At 35.8% G+C, this 25,256-nt stretch overlaps 4 long non-coding RNA genes across 4 annotated transcripts; 3 read left to right on the forward strand and 1 right to left on the reverse strand.

Annotated features, from left to right (window-relative positions):
- The first annotated feature begins 243 nt into the window (after window positions 1-243).
- On the forward strand, window positions 244-2,829 carry LOC124156929. Its single transcript, XR_006864440.1, has 3 exons — window positions 244-615; window positions 1,068-1,165; window positions 2,315-2,829. It is a non-coding gene; the product is annotated as an uncharacterized LOC124156929 (long non-coding RNA).
- A 2,197-nt stretch (window positions 2,830-5,026) lies between these two features.
- LOC124156930 lies at window positions 5,027-7,612 on the forward strand. The gene is made up of 3 exons (XR_006864441.1): window positions 5,027-5,398; window positions 5,851-5,948; window positions 7,098-7,612. It is a non-coding gene; the product is annotated as an uncharacterized LOC124156930 (long non-coding RNA).
- Window positions 7,613-9,809: 2,197 nt separating this feature from the next.
- On the forward strand, window positions 9,810-12,395 carry LOC124156931. Its single transcript, XR_006864442.1, has 3 exons — window positions 9,810-10,181; window positions 10,634-10,731; window positions 11,881-12,395. It is a non-coding gene; the product is annotated as an uncharacterized LOC124156931 (long non-coding RNA).
- Window positions 12,396-19,362: 6,967 nt separating this feature from the next.
- Window positions 19,363-21,948, reverse strand: LOC124156932. The gene is made up of 3 exons (XR_006864443.1): window positions 21,577-21,948; window positions 21,027-21,124; window positions 19,363-19,877 (listed from the first exon to the last, which is right to left on the reverse strand). It is a non-coding gene; the product is annotated as an uncharacterized LOC124156932 (long non-coding RNA).
- Window positions 21,949-25,256: the final 3,308 nt, after the last annotated feature.

Genomic DNA, 25,256 nt, shown 5'->3' on the forward strand with positions numbered 1-25,256 from the left:
CGAGGCTTTGGGGATTTTTAGTGCAAGGGTATTTTATTTCTTGTATGTGCTACTAATCCTACCTCTCCCCAGGTTTTGAACAGCAGAAGAGGACAGCGAAGTCATCTCTTCATTTGAAGATTAGAAGAAAGAAGACGACGGTTGAAGAGGACCTCATCTCTAGGACAATGCGAGTGTTAGCTTTGATTTGGGCCATTAGGGCCAAAGAAAATTGCATAACGTAAGGCTAGGCTTTTTGAGTGCAAGGGTTATTTTATTTCTTGTATGTGCTACTAATCCTACCTCTCCCCAGGTTTTGAAGAGCAGAAGACATCGGTAGAAGAGGACAGCATGAAGAAAGTCATCTCTTCATTTGAAGATTAGAAGAAAGAAGACGACGGTTGAAGAGGACCTCATCACTAGGACATGGCGAGTGTTAGCTTTGATTTGGGCCATTAGGGCCAAAGAATATTGCATAACGTAAGGCTAGGCTTTTTGAGTGCAAGGGTTATTTTATTTCTTGTATGTGCTACTAATCCTACCTCTCCCCAGGTTTTGAAGAACAGAAGACAACAGTTGAAGAGGACGTAAAGCATGCTTACCGGTTTCGCGAAAACATGGCGCCATCTCATTACAGTAAGATTAAATTCCCCTGTCACTCAAATTCAATCATTCACTCTGAAATTCAAATATTTATTTATTTTATCAAATCAACTGAGGAAATGAGGAATTTTTTATTGAAATTTAGCTTTTGGGCTAACATTATTTCATTTTTTTGTCATATTTTACGTTTTCAGTTTTAAATTAATTCCAGAGTTAAATTTTAAATTTAATGGAACGATATTAGAAATATTTTGTCCACATTCCAGTTCGATAAGTAGTGAGTGCAGTTAATAAATGCATTTACTGTGCAAACTTTGTCTATTTTACGATTTATCTTAATTACCTTTATTATTCACTTGCTTATAGTTACAATCTTTTTTAAGCAACTGCCTCATTCATTTGATGTTCAAGCATTTCATTTGTTCTGTTTTTCTGGTTTTCAATGCTGATATTCAGTTAACAATCGCAAAATTTTCTCTTTCTAGTTAGGACTCATTCCCAGAATTGAATATCAATTTGGGAGAAGACAGAACTACTCTGGATTATAGAGACATGAGAGCTTATTGGACCCAATCACTAAATGGTAGGAATGGATTTAATTTATTTCCTTGTAAATTAATACACGTGTTGTGACTCTTGTCGTGAAATATTACTGTTCATGCACAAAGAAATAGTAAGTCACATTTTTGCAACATGTAATTTTGACTTATGCTAGTATAAATGATTGCGTTTTCATTTCTTGCTTCTTTACATAATATCTTTCCAGTTCGAATTCAAAATGTAATAGCCAGTAATAGTAAACTATTCTTCTTTGTAGTATCACCTAGCATTGAAAAGTTTGTCTTCTATTCAAGAGACAGTGGGTATTCCCCTAGTCTTATTCTTTAGTGAGATAGTATTTTTTCGAAAATGGACCATGAAGGAAGATTTCTCATTGCTTTTTCTTAATAGCTTGATTGCATTTATAGTAATCCTTCATTTAGATTTTACGATGCTATTTTTTCTTATTTCTCTTCATACTTGTCGATTTAGATCATACGCTCATTCCTTATATGTGATATTTAAAAATGGTTCTAATTTATTTTATAGTGTGTTGGAATCAATGTTTTCGTAAAGCATTAATGGGAAAATAATTTAATTTATTAAATCAAAAGTAATTAAAATATTTACTAGATAACAGAAACATTAATAGAACATAAGGGATATGTAACCGTAAACGCAATTATGCAGTGCTACATTACTACATACAATTACTGCACTATATAAAAACAAGAGCATTAAAGAATGTGCATCTTTCTGAAGGAATCAATGTATTAACTTATGCAGTGTGATTTAATTTATTTTCTGTCACCTAATACACGTGTTGTGACCCTTCTCGTGAAAACCAGAAATATTACCGTGTTCATGCACAAAGAAAAAGTAAGTCTCACTGTTTTCATCATGTAATTTTGACTTATGCTAGTATAAATAATGCGTTTCGATTTCCCTTTGCTAGAACTTATTGAAGTCGCAAATTCTTTTTACTTAAATTAGTAATGAATTTAATACGTTCACCCTAAATATGTCCTTTTGCATGCATGGGGAAAGGAATATATTTGAAAAGCCTCATTCAGTGCTAAGTCTTTCTTCAGTTGTTCTTACTTCAAATTTAATTTTCAATGCAGAGGGGAAAACCTCGTAAAGCGGTAGCTGTTTTCAACGTTAGTACAAGTGGTGCTTCTTATTTCAACAGGTGATTCTGCATTATCGTCCGATGTCCTGGCAAGGCGGTGCGACGAACTGTGGCACAAGAGACGAAGATGGAAGAAATTGAAGAAGAAAAAGGCCTGGGATCGTGTTGCTTTCATCAGTGAACTGGACTATTTGTGTGTGCTTTTTTATTTGTGTGTGCTTTATTGTAATTTATTTATTGTAATGTGTTGTTTTTTTTCAGCATTAAGGGGGATTTAGGCAGGAGAGTAGGAAATGCGTAGCTTTCGACATGCGTAGCTTTATGCGTAGGAAATTAAATAGTACTGGCGTAGTACTTAGGTATATTAGCTAGTATCAGGAACTTAGATCCGTATAGTTTTCGACCTCGGGGGGCCGCTGCGATGGACTTTAAATTATCATGGGGTGGATCGTAGGTGTGTGAATGTGTGCTTGATATGAGTGAGTGCTTGTAGTAGTAGTAGATTTAATAGTGTTAGTAGTAGTGCTAACACTAACTGTCCCTTCCTTTGCTAAAAATCCTTCCCCACCCTCCCTCCCCCTCAAATCCAACCTGCTCCCTCTACGTGGGGAGGGGGAGTAACAGAGGAGAGTCTACGAAGCTCAGCTGGTGATGTGATTGAATTAAAAATGTTAACACCTGATTGAATCGTGACTTTCCTCTGGCTAAAGCAGTGTGGTATCCTAGTGTACTCTGAATTTCTGTGAATGTACTAAATACTTGGGAGGTGTACAGTGATAAAATTTTATCCAATTATTTGTTTTTGTATTTTTCTCTTTATAATTTCTTCCCTGTTTTTCCTTGTGTTTTTTTTGCTTGATATGTTTTATGATATTCTTACTGATTCAATTATCATTTGATTTTTAATTAGATTATTGATGTTTCTATGTATTCGCCAATGTTTGGAATAAAATTCGATTCTTATTTCAAATACTTTCTCATTCCTATTAATAGGTGACTGAGTGTTACTCATTTTTTTTAAGAATTAAAAGAATTCTTCTGTGATGTGCATTGATAATCACATATATGTCATCATTTGTTTTAAATGAAGTGACATTTCAAGTTTTGCACATCAAATGCTTATATTTCTTAATGTACGTTTGTAAACTTGATTTCTAGTCTATTGCGGCGTCTTTTCATAATTTGTCTGTGTGCTAAATTATAGCAATATACTTTTTGTTATGTTCAGAACCTGCTTTATTCATTAAAGAATTGAAGTACTGTTTTTTTCATTTCTTTTTTGCTAATACCTTTCCTCAATCCTATTATTATTTGACCAGTCTCGGTTTCATTAGAAAACTGATCTGCCATCCAAATATCATTACAACAAGTCTTTTTCCCTTACCCTACAACCCTCCATAGTTTTTAGATGAATGTACTTATTTCTATGCGTTTTTACGGAAGGATTTGGCGAGAAATATCATTGTTCAATAATTAGTTTTTTGATGCGTGAGAAATGTTTATTTCTGCTATTTTTATTGGACCTACACAAATGCTCAGCAGTGATGATATTATTATTTTCGCCTTGTGGAGATAAAAATATTGGAATATTATGCTCGAAATTCCCCGAAATGTTTAATTGTACCATGTGTGTCGTTTGGAAAAGTGGAATCACCAAATGGAGAAATTTCAATTCATCGTCTGTGGAGAAAATAAGAGAAGAAAAATAAGGCTTCAAAGCCGAAAGGGGGGTGGATGAAGTGACAGGCTCTTCATCGCTAGGAATTTTCGGCTGATGAGGGATATTTTTGTGCGATTCTCTTCGTTTACGTCGATGCGTCTTTTACTATTGCATTCGCGTTTACACACAAACGACACATGGTACGAATCAAGATGTGAAGGAACAGAAAGCAAAGCGTCGAAATTGACCACGAGTGTTAAGAAAAAAATACATGGGTAAATGGTTTCAACTAACGAGAGGTTATGATGAATGGTACCAAAAGTCAAGTGAATAAAAATATTCACAAATATCATTGGCCAAGAACAGGGTAATGAAAATGAAAAAAGCGCTAAAGAAATCCCAAAGTCCCCAAATGAATACTGAAATAAAAGGCCTTATAAACCTTTAGAATGGTTTATTTAGATAATGAGATCTCAAAGAGAAAACTTAGGTAGGGGTGTGTGTGTGAGTGTGTGTGTGTTAAGGTATTTTTTGTTTTGGGGAGGGCAGTGTTGTGTTTATTTTTGTATGTGCTACTAATCCTACCTCTCCACAGATTCGATTCATCGCTGGATTTGAAGAAAAGAAGACAACGGTTGAAGTGCGTGTGTGCGTGTGCGCGTGCGAATGCGTGTGTTAGCTTTGATTTGGGCCATTCGGGCCGAATGATTTGCGTAACGTAAGGATAGGCGATTAACATGCGTGCGTTAATTTTAGCCTTTTGAACCAAGGTTTTTGCATGCACGCTAATCCATTGCAGCGTACAGGAATGGGACTTTCACTTGTTTTGAGTGCAAAGATACCCCCTGTATGTTGTCGTGGAGTGTATGCGAGGCTTTGGGGATTTTTAGTGCAAGGGTATTTTATTTCTTGTATGTGCTACTAATCCTACCTCTCCCCAGGTTTTGAACAGCAGAAGAGGACAGCGAAGTCATCTCTTCATTTGAAGATTAGAAGAAAGAAGACGACGGTTGAAGAGGACCTCATCTCTAGGACAATGCGAGTGTTAGCTTTGATTTGGGCCATTAGGGCCAAAGAAAATTGCATAACGTAAGGCTAGGCTTTTTGAGTGCAAGGGTTATTTTATTTCTTGTATGTGCTACTAATCCTACCTCTCCCCAGGTTTTGAAGAGCAGAAGACATCGGTAGAAGAGGACAGCATGAAGAAAGTCATCTCTTCATTTGAAGATTAGAAGAAAGAAGACGACGGTTGAAGAGGACCTCATCACTAGGACATGGCGAGTGTTAGCTTTGATTTGGGCCATTAGGGCCAAAGAATATTGCATAACGTAAGGCTAGGCTTTTTGAGTGCAAGGGTTATTTTATTTCTTGTATGTGCTACTAATCCTACCTCTCCCCAGGTTTTGAAGAACAGAAGACAACAGTTGAAGAGGACGTAAAGCATGCTTACCGGTTTCGCGAAAACATGGCGCCATCTCATTACAGTAAGATTAAATTCCCCTGTCACTCAAATTCAATCATTCACTCTGAAATTCAAATATTTATTTATTTTATCAAATCAACTGAGGAAATGAGGAATTTTTTATTGAAATTTAGCTTTTGGGCTAACATTATTTCATTTTTTTGTCATATTTTACGTTTTCAGTTTTAAATTAATTCCAGAGTTAAATTTTAAATTTAATGGAACGATATTAGAAATATTTTGTCCACATTCCAGTTCGATAAGTAGTGAGTGCAGTTAATAAATGCATTTACTGTGCAAACTTTGTCTATTTTACGATTTATCTTAATTACCTTTATTATTCACTTGCTTATAGTTACAATCTTTTTTAAGCAACTGCCTCATTCATTTGATGTTCAAGCATTTCATTTGTTCTGTTTTTCTGGTTTTCAATGCTGATATTCAGTTAACAATCGCAAAATTTTCTCTTTCTAGTTAGGACTCATTCCCAGAATTGAATATCAATTTGGGAGAAGACAGAACTACTCTGGATTATAGAGACATGAGAGCTTATTGGACCCAATCACTAAATGGTAGGAATGGATTTAATTTATTTCCTTGTAAATTAATACACGTGTTGTGACTCTTGTCGTGAAATATTACTGTTCATGCACAAAGAAATAGTAAGTCACATTTTTGCAACATGTAATTTTGACTTATGCTAGTATAAATGATTGCGTTTTCATTTCTTGCTTCTTTACATAATATCTTTCCAGTTCGAATTCAAAATGTAATAGCCAGTAATAGTAAACTATTCTTCTTTGTAGTATCACCTAGCATTGAAAAGTTTGTCTTCTATTCAAGAGACAGTGGGTATTCCCCTAGTCTTATTCTTTAGTGAGATAGTATTTTTTCGAAAATGGACCATGAAGGAAGATTTCTCATTGCTTTTTCTTAATAGCTTGATTGCATTTATAGTAATCCTTCATTTAGATTTTACGATGCTATTTTTTCTTATTTCTCTTCATACTTGTCGATTTAGATCATACGCTCATTCCTTATATGTGATATTTAAAAATGGTTCTAATTTATTTTATAGTGTGTTGGAATCAATGTTTTCGTAAAGCATTAATGGGAAAATAATTTAATTTATTAAATCAAAAGTAATTAAAATATTTACTAGATAACAGAAACATTAATAGAACATAAGGGATATGTAACCGTAAACGCAATTATGCAGTGCTACATTACTACATACAATTACTGCACTATATAAAAACAAGAGCATTAAAGAATGTGCATCTTTCTGAAGGAATCAATGTATTAACTTATGCAGTGTGATTTAATTTATTTTCTGTCACCTAATACACGTGTTGTGACCCTTCTCGTGAAAACCAGAAATATTACCGTGTTCATGCACAAAGAAAAAGTAAGTCTCACTGTTTTCATCATGTAATTTTGACTTATGCTAGTATAAATAATGCGTTTCGATTTCCCTTTGCTAGAACTTATTGAAGTCGCAAATTCTTTTTACTTAAATTAGTAATGAATTTAATACGTTCACCCTAAATATGTCCTTTTGCATGCATGGGGAAAGGAATATATTTGAAAAGCCTCATTCAGTGCTAAGTCTTTCTTCAGTTGTTCTTACTTCAAATTTAATTTTCAATGCAGAGGGGAAAACCTCGTAAAGCGGTAGCTGTTTTCAACGTTAGTACAAGTGGTGCTTCTTATTTCAACAGGTGATTCTGCATTATCGTCCGATGTCCTGGCAAGGCGGTGCGACGAACTGTGGCACAAGAGACGAAGATGGAAGAAATTGAAGAAGAAAAAGGCCTGGGATCGTGTTGCTTTCATCAGTGAACTGGACTATTTGTGTGTGCTTTTTTATTTGTGTGTGCTTTATTGTAATTTATTTATTGTAATGTGTTGTTTTTTTTCAGCATTAAGGGGGATTTAGGCAGGAGAGTAGGAAATGCGTAGCTTTCGACATGCGTAGCTTTATGCGTAGGAAATTAAATAGTACTGGCGTAGTACTTAGGTATATTAGCTAGTATCAGGAACTTAGATCCGTATAGTTTTCGACCTCGGGGGGCCGCTGCGATGGACTTTAAATTATCATGGGGTGGATCGTAGGTGTGTGAATGTGTGCTTGATATGAGTGAGTGCTTGTAGTAGTAGTAGATTTAATAGTGTTAGTAGTAGTGCTAACACTAACTGTCCCTTCCTTTGCTAAAAATCCTTCCCCACCCTCCCTCCCCCTCAAATCCAACCTGCTCCCTCTACGTGGGGAGGGGGAGTAACAGAGGAGAGTCTACGAAGCTCAGCTGGTGATGTGATTGAATTAAAAATGTTAACACCTGATTGAATCGTGACTTTCCTCTGGCTAAAGCAGTGTGGTATCCTAGTGTACTCTGAATTTCTGTGAATGTACTAAATACTTGGGAGGTGTACAGTGATAAAATTTTATCCAATTATTTGTTTTTGTATTTTTCTCTTTATAATTTCTTCCCTGTTTTTCCTTGTGTTTTTTTTGCTTGATATGTTTTATGATATTCTTACTGATTCAATTATCATTTGATTTTTAATTAGATTATTGATGTTTCTATGTATTCGCCAATGTTTGGAATAAAATTCGATTCTTATTTCAAATACTTTCTCATTCCTATTAATAGGTGACTGAGTGTTACTCATTTTTTTTAAGAATTAAAAGAATTCTTCTGTGATGTGCATTGATAATCACATATATGTCATCATTTGTTTTAAATGAAGTGACATTTCAAGTTTTGCACATCAAATGCTTATATTTCTTAATGTACGTTTGTAAACTTGATTTCTAGTCTATTGCGGCGTCTTTTCATAATTTGTCTGTGTGCTAAATTATAGCAATATACTTTTTGTTATGTTCAGAACCTGCTTTATTCATTAAAGAATTGAAGTACTGTTTTTTTCATTTCTTTTTTGCTAATACCTTTCCTCAATCCTATTATTATTTGACCAGTCTCGGTTTCATTAGAAAACTGATCTGCCATCCAAATATCATTACAACAAGTCTTTTTCCCTTACCCTACAACCCTCCATAGTTTTTAGATGAATGTACTTATTTCTATGCGTTTTTACGGAAGGATTTGGCGAGAAATATCATTGTTCAATAATTAGTTTTTTGATGCGTGAGAAATGTTTATTTCTGCTATTTTTATTGGACCTACACAAATGCTCAGCAGTGATGATATTATTATTTTCGCCTTGTGGAGATAAAAATATTGGAATATTATGCTCGAAATTCCCCGAAATGTTTAATTGTACCATGTGTGTCGTTTGGAAAAGTGGAATCACCAAATGGAGAAATTTCAATTCATCGTCTGTGGAGAAAATAAGAGAAGAAAAATAAGGCTTCAAAGCCGAAAGGGGGGTGGATGAAGTGACAGGCTCTTCATCGCTAGGAATTTTCGGCTGATGAGGGATATTTTTGTGCGATTCTCTTCGTTTACGTCGATGCGTCTTTTACTATTGCATTCGCGTTTACACACAAACGACACATGGTACGAATCAAGATGTGAAGGAACAGAAAGCAAAGCGTCGAAATTGACCACGAGTGTTAAGAAAAAAATACATGGGTAAATGGTTTCAACTAACGAGAGGTTATGATGAATGGTACCAAAAGTCAAGTGAATAAAAATATTCACAAATATCATTGGCCAAGAACAGGGTAATGAAAATGAAAAAAGCGCTAAAGAAATCCCAAAGTCCCCAAATGAATACTGAAATAAAAGGCCTTATAAACCTTTAGAATGGTTTATTTAGATAATGAGATCTCAAAGAGAAAACTTAGGTAGGGGTGTGTGTGTGAGTGTGTGTGTGTTAAGGTATTTTTTGTTTTGGGGAGGGCAGTGTTGTGTTTATTTTTGTATGTGCTACTAATCCTACCTCTCCACAGATTCGATTCATCGCTGGATTTGAAGAAAAGAAGACAACGGTTGAAGTGCGTGTGTGCGTGTGCGCGTGCGAATGCGTGTGTTAGCTTTGATTTGGGCCATTCGGGCCGAATGATTTGCGTAACGTAAGGATAGGCGATTAACATGCGTGCGTTAATTTTAGCCTTTTGAACCAAGGTTTTTGCATGCACGCTAATCCATTGCAGCGTACAGGAATGGGACTTTCACTTGTTTTGAGTGCAAAGATACCCCCTGTATGTTGTCGTGGAGTGTATGCGAGGCTTTGGGGATTTTTAGTGCAAGGGTATTTTATTTCTTGTATGTGCTACTAATCCTACCTCTCCCCAGGTTTTGAACAGCAGAAGAGGACAGCGAAGTCATCTCTTCATTTGAAGATTAGAAGAAAGAAGACGACGGTTGAAGAGGACCTCATCTCTAGGACAATGCGAGTGTTAGCTTTGATTTGGGCCATTAGGGCCAAAGAAAATTGCATAACGTAAGGCTAGGCTTTTTGAGTGCAAGGGTTATTTTATTTCTTGTATGTGCTACTAATCCTACCTCTCCCCAGGTTTTGAAGAGCAGAAGACATCGGTAGAAGAGGACAGCATGAAGAAAGTCATCTCTTCATTTGAAGATTAGAAGAAAGAAGACGACGGTTGAAGAGGACCTCATCACTAGGACATGGCGAGTGTTAGCTTTGATTTGGGCCATTAGGGCCAAAGAATATTGCATAACGTAAGGCTAGGCTTTTTGAGTGCAAGGGTTATTTTATTTCTTGTATGTGCTACTAATCCTACCTCTCCCCAGGTTTTGAAGAACAGAAGACAACAGTTGAAGAGGACGTAAAGCATGCTTACCGGTTTCGCGAAAACATGGCGCCATCTCATTACAGTAAGATTAAATTCCCCTGTCACTCAAATTCAATCATTCACTCTGAAATTCAAATATTTATTTATTTTATCAAATCAACTGAGGAAATGAGGAATTTTTTATTGAAATTTAGCTTTTGGGCTAACATTATTTCATTTTTTTGTCATATTTTACGTTTTCAGTTTTAAATTAATTCCAGAGTTAAATTTTAAATTTAATGGAACGATATTAGAAATATTTTGTCCACATTCCAGTTCGATAAGTAGTGAGTGCAGTTAATAAATGCATTTACTGTGCAAACTTTGTCTATTTTACGATTTATCTTAATTACCTTTATTATTCACTTGCTTATAGTTACAATCTTTTTTAAGCAACTGCCTCATTCATTTGATGTTCAAGCATTTCATTTGTTCTGTTTTTCTGGTTTTCAATGCTGATATTCAGTTAACAATCGCAAAATTTTCTCTTTCTAGTTAGGACTCATTCCCAGAATTGAATATCAATTTGGGAGAAGACAGAACTACTCTGGATTATAGAGACATGAGAGCTTATTGGACCCAATCACTAAATGGTAGGAATGGATTTAATTTATTTCCTTGTAAATTAATACACGTGTTGTGACTCTTGTCGTGAAATATTACTGTTCATGCACAAAGAAATAGTAAGTCACATTTTTGCAACATGTAATTTTGACTTATGCTAGTATAAATGATTGCGTTTTCATTTCTTGCTTCTTTACATAATATCTTTCCAGTTCGAATTCAAAATGTAATAGCCAGTAATAGTAAACTATTCTTCTTTGTAGTATCACCTAGCATTGAAAAGTTTGTCTTCTATTCAAGAGACAGTGGGTATTCCCCTAGTCTTATTCTTTAGTGAGATAGTATTTTTTCGAAAATGGACCATGAAGGAAGATTTCTCATTGCTTTTTCTTAATAGCTTGATTGCATTTATAGTAATCCTTCATTTAGATTTTACGATGCTATTTTTTCTTATTTCTCTTCATACTTGTCGATTTAGATCATACGCTCATTCCTTATATGTGATATTTAAAAATGGTTCTAATTTATTTTATAGTGTGTTGGAATCAATGTTTTCGTAAAGCATTAATGGGAAAATAATTTAATTTATTAAATCAAAAGTAATTAAAATATTTACTAGATAACAGAAACATTAATAGAACATAAGGGATATGTAACCGTAAACGCAATTATGCAGTGCTACATTACTACATACAATTACTGCACTATATAAAAACAAGAGCATTAAAGAATGTGCATCTTTCTGAAGGAATCAATGTATTAACTTATGCAGTGTGATTTAATTTATTTTCTGTCACCTAATACACGTGTTGTGACCCTTCTCGTGAAAACCAGAAATATTACCGTGTTCATGCACAAAGAAAAAGTAAGTCTCACTGTTTTCATCATGTAATTTTGACTTATGCTAGTATAAATAATGCGTTTCGATTTCCCTTTGCTAGAACTTATTGAAGTCGCAAATTCTTTTTACTTAAATTAGTAATGAATTTAATACGTTCACCCTAAATATGTCCTTTTGCATGCATGGGGAAAGGAATATATTTGAAAAGCCTCATTCAGTGCTAAGTCTTTCTTCAGTTGTTCTTACTTCAAATTTAATTTTCAATGCAGAGGGGAAAACCTCGTAAAGCGGTAGCTGTTTTCAACGTTAGTACAAGTGGTGCTTCTTATTTCAACAGGTGATTCTGCATTATCGTCCGATGTCCTGGCAAGGCGGTGCGACGAACTGTGGCACAAGAGACGAAGATGGAAGAAATTGAAGAAGAAAAAGGCCTGGGATCGTGTTGCTTTCATCAGTGAACTGGACTATTTGTGTGTGCTTTTTTATTTGTGTGTGCTTTATTGTAATTTATTTATTGTAATGTGTTGTTTTTTTTCAGCATTAAGGGGGATTTAGGCAGGAGAGTAGGAAATGCGTAGCTTTCGACATGCGTAGCTTTATGCGTAGGAAATTAAATAGTACTGGCGTAGTACTTAGGTATATTAGCTAGTATCAGGAACTTAGATCCGTATAGTTTTCGACCTCGGGGGGCCGCTGCGATGGACTTTAAATTATCATGGGGTGGATCGTAGGTGTGTGAATGTGTGCTTGATATGAGTGAGTGCTTGTAGTAGTAGTAGATTTAATAGTGTTAGTAGTAGTGCTAACACTAACTGTCCCTTCCTTTGCTAAAAATCCTTCCCCACCCTCCCTCCCCCTCAAATCCAACCTGCTCCCTCTACGTGGGGAGGGGGAGTAACAGAGGAGAGTCTACGAAGCTCAGCTGGTGATGTGATTGAATTAAAAATGTTAACACCTGATTGAATCGTGACTTTCCTCTGGCTAAAGCAGTGTGGTATCCTAGTGTACTCTGAATTTCTGTGAATGTACTAAATACTTGGGAGGTGTACAGTGATAAAATTTTATCCAATTATTTGTTTTTGTATTTTTCTCTTTATAATTTCTTCCCTGTTTTTCCTTGTGTTTTTTTTGCTTGATATGTTTTATGATATTCTTACTGATTCAATTATCATTTGATTTTTAATTAGATTATTGATGTTTCTATGTATTCGCCAATGTTTGGAATAAAATTCGATTCTTATTTCAAATACTTTCTCATTCCTATTAATAGGTGACTGAGTGTTACTCATTTTTTTTAAGAATTAAAAGAATTCTTCTGTGATGTGCATTGATAATCACATATATGTCATCATTTGTTTTAAATGAAGTGACATTTCAAGTTTTGCACATCAAATGCTTATATTTCTTAATGTACGTTTGTAAACTTGATTTCTAGTCTATTGCGGCGTCTTTTCATAATTTGTCTGTGTGCTAAATTATAGCAATATACTTTTTGTTATGTTCAGAACCTGCTTTATTCATTAAAGAATTGAAGTACTGTTTTTTTCATTTCTTTTTTGCTAATACCTTTCCTCAATCCTATTATTATTTGACCAGTCTCGGTTTCATTAGAAAACTGATCTGCCATCCAAATATCATTACAACAAGTCTTTTTCCCTTACCCTACAACCCTCCATAGTTTTTAGATGAATGTACTTATTTCTATGCGTTTTTACGGAAGGATTTGGCGAGAAATATCATTGTTCAATAATTAGTTTTTTGATGCGTGAGAAATGTTTATTTCTGCTATTTTTATTGGACCTACACAAATGCTCAGCAGTGATGATATTATTATTTTCGCCTTGTGGAGATAAAAATATTGGAATATTATGCTCGAAATTCCCTGAAATGTTTAATTGTACCATGTATGTCGTCTAAGTTTACCAATCCGCTCAGATCCGTTCCTCTATCTTTCTCGCGCAATGGTTTACTCGCCGGAAAAATCCTTAAATGGCTTTCTTTGATGGAGGCATTGTTTTGCTTTTGTGGGAGGGGGGGGGGGAGGTTCCCCACTGTATTAAATGTACATTCAACTGTTTTTGCTTATTTACTGATTACTAAATGGGTTTCGTGAATACTGGTGTGCAGCGGTAAAAATGCGTAGCAAAAGACCTCAGAATGCATATTTTGTAAATTATGGGTTAATAAAATGTTTAATAAACGGTAAATAAATTTGATATTTTCCAAAAAATAAGTGAATTAAATAGAGTTGAATATAAAAAATGGCGAAGTGTTTCCCACGGTTTTCATTCATTCATTTAATTCTGCTACCGCTGCAAACTTACATACCATTTCAATTTAAATATGTTCGGAGCCCGCCGCCTTTTTTTGTGACGTAGGTATATCTGTGAGGTTATCTCTCCCTGCACCCGGAGCGACGCGACGGCCCAAAACGTGCCGAAGTCGTAGAATTGGCAACCGCGCCGTAATGAGGCGCGTCCAAGAGGGAGGAAGCTGCAAGCATCTGGCAGACTGGATGGGACCTCACTCCACTCTCGTAGATAGAGGAAAGACGCGGGCACAATGGACAAATTAAGAACAAAGGCATAATAATATTTTTTTCTCGATGGGAAGGGTTACTAGGCATTCTTTGAGTGTGAGTGCACAAAAGAGTTCATTCAAGAGAAGGCGGAGTTTTCAAAAAGAAATGGAAAGTTGCAAGAGACTTCTTTTATTACCGCACGAGTCGAAGAACGGAGTTTGAAATCTGGAACAACAAAAATATTTAAAATTTTGAGGGTGCGGTCAAAAAATAGTTAAAAAGACCCTTCACTTATCATCCCTTTATTAATTCTTTATTTGCATTACGAAAAAAAATTAAAAAAATGACTAACGTCTCAACCATTGGAACAAATGCGATTTTTTAAATTACCGTTTTCAGTCGTATTTTTAGTAATAATGACAAAGGACTAGCATTTTGCAAACATGCAATGCTTGCATTGTAAAGATAACATCTTAGAATACTCCTCGCGTACGCTTTCAAAGATCACAGTGGTGGTGTGTATATATATCTTAACTCACATCAAACTGCCCTGTATGGTGGTCCGAAGTCTCCTGTGTCCATTCGCGAGCATTTCCTGTGTTTACCAAATTCCGCCGCCCGAACTGACGTACGCAAAGCCATGCTGTACGGTACCTATTCTGCACGGAGTCGTCTATGACCGTCATTTTGCATTTATTATCAACGGATACAAAAAAAAATCATCCGGTATATTAGAAAATTCAGCTACTTGCAGCTGAGCAGCATACTGAATTACATGCCACCACTGTGCAAAGTAATCGTCTGAAGTATCTGTTTATTTTTATGTTTCGCATAGCGAACGAACGGCGAGAATGTCTTGGACGAATTCTTTGGATACGCGAAAGAGCCCCAATGAAGGAAAATTTGAGTTTTTTTTACGAGTTGAGTCTCAACTTTTTGTTTGACTGACACTCAACTGTGTTGATCATGAATTCTTTGATACAAAAACCGGTCCGAATACCCCGTCCAGCTTACCAGTACCAATAATCGAGCCCTATTATTTTCCCCAGAAGTTTTGTTTTAGTTTAAGCACAATGAGTTGGCATTACTTACTCGTCTGAATGTGAACAATTGTTATGACCTGAATTGAGTGGGTTTGGTTAAGAATTGTGGTCAAAATTGCCTCAGTGCAGAAGTGGTACCGTGCAGCATCCCTTGTATGGTACCTTTACATTAATTCGGAAAATTGTATCTTATATCAGATGAATTAATGTATTCCATATCTACCTCGACTGTACCGCTTCGAAGTGCTCGCGAGTAGTATCCTGAGAAAAATTCTTCTTGGGACGGTCATCTCATTGCACTGGCATTCAAATCCCCTCCTCTTATTGTATTCAATTTCACCTGAAAAGAGTCATTTGAAATTTTGAACTTTTCTAAGGACCATTTTACATGGTGCACGTACTTGCTCAATCCGATGTGTGTGCGATGGCTCAGTAAAAATTGCATTGTGTGAAGTCGTGAATTGCTAGAACGCCTGCGAGAATGCATGGACGTGAGATTACAAAATAGACCTCCTTTCAAATTTATTTCCTGCATTGGCGCAATTCCACGCAGTACTTAGTAAATAGTCCAGTTATTACGCAGGTAATTTCGTGCTCACTCTAAACGGCATTACTACGTAAATATTATGAAAGAGCGTCGATATTGTCGTTCCAAAAATGTTTACATGCGCAGTAAATCACGGAAAAAATATTGCCTCATCACAGGCCTGGCAGGAATAGTGACGTTATTAAAGCGGCATATCTCGGTGGTGAAAAATATTTAAATTTGAATTTCAAATTTAAATATTTTTCACCACCGAGATATGCCGCTTTAATAACGTCACTATTCCTGCCAGGCCTGTGATGAGGCAATATTTTTTCCGTGATTTACTGCGCATGTAAACATTTTTGGAACGACAATATCGACGCTCTTTCATAATATTTACGTAGTAATGCCGTTTAGAGTGAGCACGAAATTACCTGCGTAATAACTGGACTATTTACTAAGTACTGCGTGGAATTGCGCCAATGCAGGAAATAAATTTGAAAGGAGGTCTATTTTGTAATCTCACGTCCATGCATTCTCGCAGGCGTTCTAGCAATTCACGACTTCACACAATGCAATTTTTACTGAGCCATCGCACACACATCGGATTGAGCAAGTACGTGCACCATGTAAAATGGTCCTTAGAAAAGTTCAAAATTTCAAATGACTCTTTTCAGGTGAAATTGAATACAATAAGAGGAGGGGATTTGAATGCCAGTGCAATGAGATGACCGTCCCAAGAAGAATTTTTCTCAGGATACTACTCGCGAGCACTTCGAAGCGGTACAGTCGAGGTAGATATGGAATACATTAATTCATCTGATATAAGATACAATTTTCCGAATTAATGTAAAGGTACCATACAAGGGATGCTGCACGGTACCACTTCTGCACTGAGGCAATTTTGACCACAATTCTTAACCAAACCCACTCAATTCAGGTCATAACAATTGTTCACATTCAGACGAGTAAGTAATGCCAACTCATTGTGCTTAAACTAAAACAAAACTTCTGGGGAAAATAATAGGGCTCGATTATTGGTACTGGTAAGCTGGACGGGGTATTCGGACCGGTTTTTGTATCAAAGAATTCATGATCAACACAGTTGAGTGTCAGTCAAACAAAAAGTTGAGACTCAACTCGTAAAAAAAACTCAAATTTTCCTTCATTGGGGCTCTTTCGCGTATCCAAAGAATTCGTCCAAGACATTCTCGCCGTTCGTTCGCTATGCGAAACATAAAAATAAACAGATACTTCAGACGATTACTTTGCACAGTGGTGGCATGTAATTCAGTATGCTGCTCAGCTGCAAGTAGCTGAATTTTCTAATATACCGGATGATTTTTTTTTGTATCCGTTGATAATAAATGCAAAATGACGGTCATAGACGACTCCGTGCAGAATAGGTACCGTACAGCATGGCTTTGCGTACGTCAGTTCGGGCGGCGGAATTTGGTAAACACAGGAAATGCTCGCGAATGGACACAGGAGACTTCGGACCACCATACAGGGCAGTTTGATGTGAGTTAAGATATATATACACACCACCACTGTGATCTTTGAAAGCGTACGCGAGGAGTATTCTAAGATGTTATCTTTACAATGCAAGCATTGCATGTTTGCAAAATGCTAGTCCTTTGTCATTATTACTAAAAATACGACTGAAAACGGTAATTTAAAAAATCGCATTTGTTCCAATGGTTGAGACGTTAGTCATTTTTTTAATTTTTTTTCGTAATGCGAATAAAGAATTAATAAAGGGATGATAAGTGAAGGGTCTTTTTAACTATTTTTTGACCGCACCCTCAAAATTTTAAATATTTTTGTTGTTCCAGATTTCAAACTCCGTTCTTCGACTCGTGCGGTAATAAAAGAAGTCTCTTGCAACTTTCCATTTCTTTTTGAAAACTCCGCCTTCTCTTGAATGAACTCTTTTGTGCACTCACACTCAAAGAATGCCTAGTAACCCTTCCCATCGAGAAAAAAATATTATTATGCCTTTGTTCTTAATTTGTCCATTGTGCCCGCGTCTTTCCTCTATCTACGAGAGTGGAGTGAGGTCCCATCCAGTCTGCCAGATGCTTGCAGCTTCCTCCCTCTTGGACGCGCCTCATTACGGCGCGGTTGCCAATTCTACGACTTCGGCACGTTTTGGGCCGTCGCGTCGCTCCGGGTGCAGGGAGAGATAACCTCACAGATATACCTACGTCACAAAAAAAGGCGGCGGGCTCCGAACATATTTAAATTGAAATGGTATGTAAGTTTGCAGCGGTAGCAGAATTAAATGAATGAATGAAAACCGTGGGAAACACTTCGCCATTTTTTATATTCAACTCTATTTAATTCACTTATTTTTTGGAAAATATCAAATTTATTTACCGTTTATTAAACATTTTATTAACCCATAATTTACAAAATATGCATTCTGAGGTCTTTTGCTACGCATTTTTACCGCTGCACACCAGTATTCACGAAACCCATTTAGTAATCAGTAAATAAGCAAAAACAGTTGAATGTACATTTAATACAGTGGGGAACCTTCCCCCCCCCCTCCCACAAAAGCAAAACAATGCCTCCATCAAAGAAAGCCATTTAAGGATTTTTCCGGCGAGTAAACCATTGCGCGAGAAAGATAGAGGAACGGATCTGAGCGGATTGGTAAACTTAGACGACATACATGGTACAATTAAACATTTCAGGGAATTTCGAGCATAATATTCCAATATTTTTATCTCCACAAGGCGAAAATAATAATATCATCACTGCTGAGCATTTGTGTAGGTCCAATAAAAATAGCAGAAATAAACATTTCTCACGCATCAAAAAACTAATTATTGAACAATGATATTTCTCGCCAAATCCTTCCGTAAAAACGCATAGAAATAAGTACATTCATCTAAAAACTATGGAGGGTTGTAGGGTAAGGGAAAAAGACTTGTTGTAATGATATTTGGATGGCAGATCAGTTTTCTAATGAAACCGAGACTGGTCAAATAATAATAGGATTGAGGAAAGGTATTAGCAAAAAAGAAATGAAAAAAACAGTACTTCAATTCTTTAATGAATAAAGCAGGTTCTGAACATAACAAAAAGTATATTGCTATAATTTAGCACACAGACAAATTATGAAAAGACGCCGCAATAGACTAGAAATCAAGTTTACAAACGTACATTAAGAAATATAAGCATTTGATGTGCAAAACTTGAAATGTCACTTCATTTAAAACAAATGATGACATATATGTGATTATCAATGCACATCACAGAAGAATTCTTTTAATTCTTAAAAAAAATGAGTAACACTCAGTCACCTATTAATAGGAATGAGAAAGTATTTGAAATAAGAATCGAATTTTATTCCAAACATTGGCGAATACATAGAAACATCAATAATCTAATTAAAAATCAAATGATAATTGAATCAGTAAGAATATCATAAAACATATCAAGCAAAAAAAACACAAGGAAAAACAGGGAAGAAATTATAAAGAGAAAAATACAAAAACAAATAATTGGATAAAATTTTATCACTGTACACCTCCCAAGTATTTAGTACATTCACAGAAATTCAGAGTACACTAGGATACCACACTGCTTTAGCCAGAGGAAAGTCACGATTCAATCAGGTGTTAACATTTTTAATTCAATCACATCACCAGCTGAGCTTCGTAGACTCTCCTCTGTTACTCCCCCTCCCCACGTAGAGGGAGCAGGTTGGATTTGAGGGGGAGGGAGGGTGGGGAAGGATTTTTAGCAAAGGAAGGGACAGTTAGTGTTAGCACTACTACTAACACTATTAAATCTACTACTACTACAAGCACTCACTCATATCAAGCACACATTCACACACCTACGATCCACCCCATGATAATTTAAAGTCCATCGCAGCGGCCCCCCGAGGTCGAAAACTATACGGATCTAAGTTCCTGATACTAGCTAATATACCTAAGTACTACGCCAGTACTATTTAATTTCCTACGCATAAAGCTACGCATGTCGAAAGCTACGCATTTCCTACTCTCCTGCCTAAATCCCCCTTAATGCTGAAAAAAAACAACACATTACAATAAATAAATTACAATAAAGCACACACAAATAAAAAAGCACACACAAATAGTCCAGTTCACTGATGAAAGCAACACGATCCCAGGCCTTTTTCTTCTTCAATTTCTTCCATCTTCGTCTCTTGTGCCACAGTTCGTCGCACCGCCTTGCCAGGACATCGGACGATAATGCAGAATCACCTGTTGAAATAAGAAGCACCACTTGTACTAACGTTGAAAACAGCTACCGCTTTACGAGGTTTTCCCCTCTGCATTGAAAATTAAATTTGAAGTAAGAACAACTGAAGAAAGACTTAGCACTGAATGAGGCTTTTCAAATATATTCCTTTCCCCATGCATGCAAAAGGACATATTTAGGGTGAACGTATTAAATTCATTACTAATTTAAGTAAAAAGAATTTGCGACTTCAATAAGTTCTAGCAAAGGGAAATCGAAACGCATTATTTATACTAGCATAAGTCAAAATTACATGATGAAAACAGTGAGACTTACTTTTTCTTTGTGCATGAACACGGTAATATTTCTGGTTTTCACGAGAAGGGTCACAACACGTGTATTAGGTGACAGAAAATAAATTAAATCACACTGCATAAGTTAATACATTGATTCCTTCAGAAAGATGCACATTCTTTAATGCTCTTGTTTTTATATAGTGCAGTAATTGTATGTAGTAATGTAGCACTGCATAATTGCGTTTACGGTTACATATCCCTTATGTTCTATTAATGTTTCTGTTATCTAGTAAATATTTTAATTACTTTTGATTTAATAAATTAAATTATTTTCCCATTAATGCTTTACGAAAACATTGATTCCAACACACTATAAAATAAATTAGAACCATTTTTAAATATCACATATAAGGAATGAGCGTATGATCTAAATCGACAAGTATGAAGAGAAATAAGAAAAAATAGCATCGTAAAATCTAAATGAAGGATTACTATAAATGCAATCAAGCTATTAAGAAAAAGCAATGAGAAATCTTCCTTCATGGTCCATTTTCGAAAAAATACTATCTCACTAAAGAATAAGACTAGGGGAATACCCACTGTCTCTTGAATAGAAGACAAACTTTTCAATGCTAGGTGATACTACAAAGAAGAATAGTTTACTATTACTGGCTATTACATTTTGAATTCGAACTGGAAAGATATTATGTAAAGAAGCAAGAAATGAAAACGCAATCATTTATACTAGCATAAGTCAAAATTACATGTTGCAAAAATGTGACTTACTATTTCTTTGTGCATGAACAGTAATATTTCACGACAAGAGTCACAACACGTGTATTAATTTACAAGGAAATAAATTAAATCCATTCCTACCATTTAGTGATTGGGTCCAATAAGCTCTCATGTCTCTATAATCCAGAGTAGTTCTGTCTTCTCCCAAATTGATATTCAATTCTGGGAATGAGTCCTAACTAGAAAGAGAAAATTTTGCGATTGTTAACTGAATATCAGCATTGAAAACCAGAAAAACAGAACAAATGAAATGCTTGAACATCAAATGAATGAGGCAGTTGCTTAAAAAAGATTGTAACTATAAGCAAGTGAATAATAAAGGTAATTAAGATAAATCGTAAAATAGACAAAGTTTGCACAGTAAATGCATTTATTAACTGCACTCACTACTTATCGAACTGGAATGTGGACAAAATATTTCTAATATCGTTCCATTAAATTTAAAATTTAACTCTGGAATTAATTTAAAACTGAAAACGTAAAATATGACAAAAAAATGAAATAATGTTAGCCCAAAAGCTAAATTTCAATAAAAAATTCCTCATTTCCTCAGTTGATTTGATAAAATAAATAAATATTTGAATTTCAGAGTGAATGATTGAATTTGAGTGACAGGGGAATTTAATCTTACTGTAATGAGATGGCGCCATGTTTTCGCGAAACCGGTAAGCATGCTTTACGTCCTCTTCAACTGTTGTCTTCTGTTCTTCAAAACCTGGGGAGAGGTAGGATTAGTAGCACATACAAGAAATAAAATAACCCTTGCACTCAAAAAGCCTAGCCTTACGTTATGCAATATTCTTTGGCCCTAATGGCCCAAATCAAAGCTAACACTCGCCATGTCCTAGTGATGAGGTCCTCTTCAACCGTCGTCTTCTTTCTTCTAATCTTCAAATGAAGAGATGACTTTCTTCATGCTGTCCTCTTCTACCGATGTCTTCTGCTCTTCAAAACCTGGGGAGAGGTAGGATTAGTAGCACATACAAGAAATAAAATAACCCTTGCACTCAAAAAGCCTAGCCTTACGTTATGCAATTTTCTTTGGCCCTAATGGCCCAAATCAAAGCTAACACTCGCATTGTCCTAGAGATGAGGTCCTCTTCAACCGTCGTCTTCTTTCTTCTAATCTTCAAATGAAGAGATGACTTCGCTGTCCTCTTCTGCTGTTCAAAACCTGGGGAGAGGTAGGATTAGTAGCACATACAAGAAATAAAATACCCTTGCACTAAAAATCCCCAAAGCCTCGCATACACTCCACGACAACATACAGGGGGTATCTTTGCACTCAAAACAAGTGAAAGTCCCATTCCTGTACGCTGCAATGGATTAGCGTGCATGCAAAAACCTTGGTTCAAAAGGCTAAAATTAACGCACGCATGTTAATCGCCTATCCTTACGTTACGCAAATCATTCGGCCCGAATGGCCCAAATCAAAGCTAACACACGCATTCGCACGCGCACACGCACACACGCACTTCAACCGTTGTCTTCTTTTCTTCAAATCCAGCGATGAATCGAATCTGTGGAGAGGTAGGATTAGTAGCACATACAAAAATAAACACAACACTGCCCTCCCCAAAACAAAAAATACCTTAACACACACACACTCACACACACACCCCTACCTAAGTTTTCTCTTTGAGATCTCATTATCTAAATAAACCATTCTAAAGGTTTATAAGGCCTTTTATTTCAGTATTCATTTGGGGACTTTGGGATTTCTTTAGCGCTTTTTTCATTTTCATTACCCTGTTCTTGGCCAATGATATTTGTGAATATTTTTATTCACTTGACTTTTGGTACCATTCATCATAACCTCTCGTTAGTTGAAACCATTTACCCATGTATTTTTTTCTTAACACTCGTGGTCAATTTCGACGCTTTGCTTTCTGTTCCTTCACATCTTGATTCGTACCATGTGTCGTTTGTGTGTAAACGCGAATGCAATAGTAAAAGACGCATCGACGTAAACGAAGAGAATCGCACAAAAATATCCCTCATCAGCCGAAAATTCCTAGCGATGAAGAGCCTGTCACTTCATCCACCCCCCTTTCGGCTTTGAAGCCTTATTTTTCTTCTCTTATTTTCTCCACAGACGATGAATTGAAATTTCTCCATTTGGTGATTCCACTTTTCCAAACGACACACATGGTACAATTAAACATTTCGGGGAATTTCGAGCATAATATTCCAATATTTTTATCTCCACAAGGCGAAAATAATAATATCATCACTGCTGAGCATTTGTGTAGGTCCAATAAAAATAGCAGAAATAAACATTTCTCACGCATCAAAAAACTAATTATTGAACAATGATATTTCTCGCCAAATCCTTCCGTAAAAACGCATAGAAATAAGTACATTCATCTAAAAACTATGGAGGGTTGTAGGGTAAGGGAAAAAGACTTGTTGTAATGATATTTGGATGGCAGATCAGTTTTCTAATGAAACCGAGACTGGTCAAATAATAATAGGATTGAGGAAAGGTATTAGCAAAAAAGAAATGAAAAAAACAGTACTTCAATTCTTTAATGAATAAAGCAGGTTCTGAACATAACAAAAAGTATATTGCTATAATTTAGCACACAGACAAATTATGAAAAGACGCCGCAATAGACTAGAAATCAAGTTTACAAACGTACATTAAGAAATATAAGCATTTGATGTGCAAAACTTGAAATGTCACTTCATTTAAAACAAATGATGACATATATGTGATTATCAATGCACATCACAGAAGAATTCTTTTAATTCTTAAAAAAAATGAGTAACACTCAGTCACCTATTAATAGGAATGAGAAAGTATTTGAAATAAGAATCGAATTTTATTCCAAACATTGGCGAATACATAGAAACATCAATAATCTAATTAAAAATCAAATGATAATTGAATCAGTAAGAATATCATAAAACATATCAAGCAAAAAAAACACAAGGAAAAACAGGGAAGAAATTATAAAGAGAAAAATACAAAAACAAATAATTGGATAAAATTTTATCACTGTACACCTCCCAAGTATTTAGTACATTCACAGAAATTCAGAGTACACTAGGATACCACACTGCTTTAGCCAGAGGAAAGTCACGATTCAATCAGGTGTTAACATTTTTAATTCAATCACATCACCAGCTGAGCTTCGTAGACTCTCCTCTGTTACTCCCCCTCCCCACGTAGAGGGAGCAGGTTGGATTTGAGGGGGAGGGAGGGTGGGGAAGGATTTTTAGCAAAGGAAGGGACAGTTAGTGTTAGCACTACTACTAACACTATTAAATCTACTACTACTACAAGCACTCACTCATATCAAGCACACATTCACACACCTACGATCCACCCCATGATAATTTAAAGTCCATCGCAGCGGCCCCCCGAGGTCGAAAACTATACGGATCTAAGTTCCTGATACTAGCTAATATACCTAAGTACTACGCCAGTACTATTTAATTTCCTACGCATAAAGCTACGCATGTCGAAAGCTACGCATTTCCTACTCTCCTGCCTAAATCCCCCTTAATGCTGAAAAAAAACAACACATTACAATAAATAAATTACAATAAAGCACACACAAATAAAAAAGCACACACAAATAGTCCAGTTCACTGATGAAAGCAACACGATCCCAGGCCTTTTTCTTCTTCAATTTCTTCCATCTTCGTCTCTTGTGCCACAGTTCGTCGCACCGCCTTGCCAGGACATCGGACGATAATGCAGAATCACCTGTTGAAATAAGAAGCACCACTTGTACTAACGTTGAAAACAGCTACCGCTTTACGAGGTTTTCCCCTCTGCATTGAAAATTAAATTTGAAGTAAGAACAACTGAAGAAAGACTTAGCACTGAATGAGGCTTTTCAAATATATTCCTTTCCCCATGCATGCAAAAGGACATATTTAGGGTGAACGTATTAAATTCATTACTAATTTAAGTAAAAAGAATTTGCGACTTCAATAAGTTCTAGCAAAGGGAAATCGAAACGCATTATTTATACTAGCATAAGTCAAAATTACATGATGAAAACAGTGAGACTTACTTTTTCTTTGTGCATGAACACGGTAATATTTCTGGTTTTCACGAGAAGGGTCACAACACGTGTATTAGGTGACAGAAAATAAATTAAATCACACTGCATAAGTTAATACATTGATTCCTTCAGAAAGATGCACATTCTTTAATGCTCTTGTTTTTATATAGTGCAGTAATTGTATGTAGTAATGTAGCACTGCATAATTGCGTTTACGGTTACATATCCCTTATGTTCTATTAATGTTTCTGTTATCTAGTAAATATTTTAATTACTTTTGATTTAATAAATT

The sequence above is a fragment of the Ischnura elegans genome, chromosome 4, assembly GCF_921293095.1.
Source record: "Ischnura elegans chromosome 4, ioIscEleg1.1, whole genome shotgun sequence".
Lineage (NCBI taxonomy): Eukaryota > Metazoa > Arthropoda > Insecta > Odonata > Coenagrionidae > Ischnura > Ischnura elegans.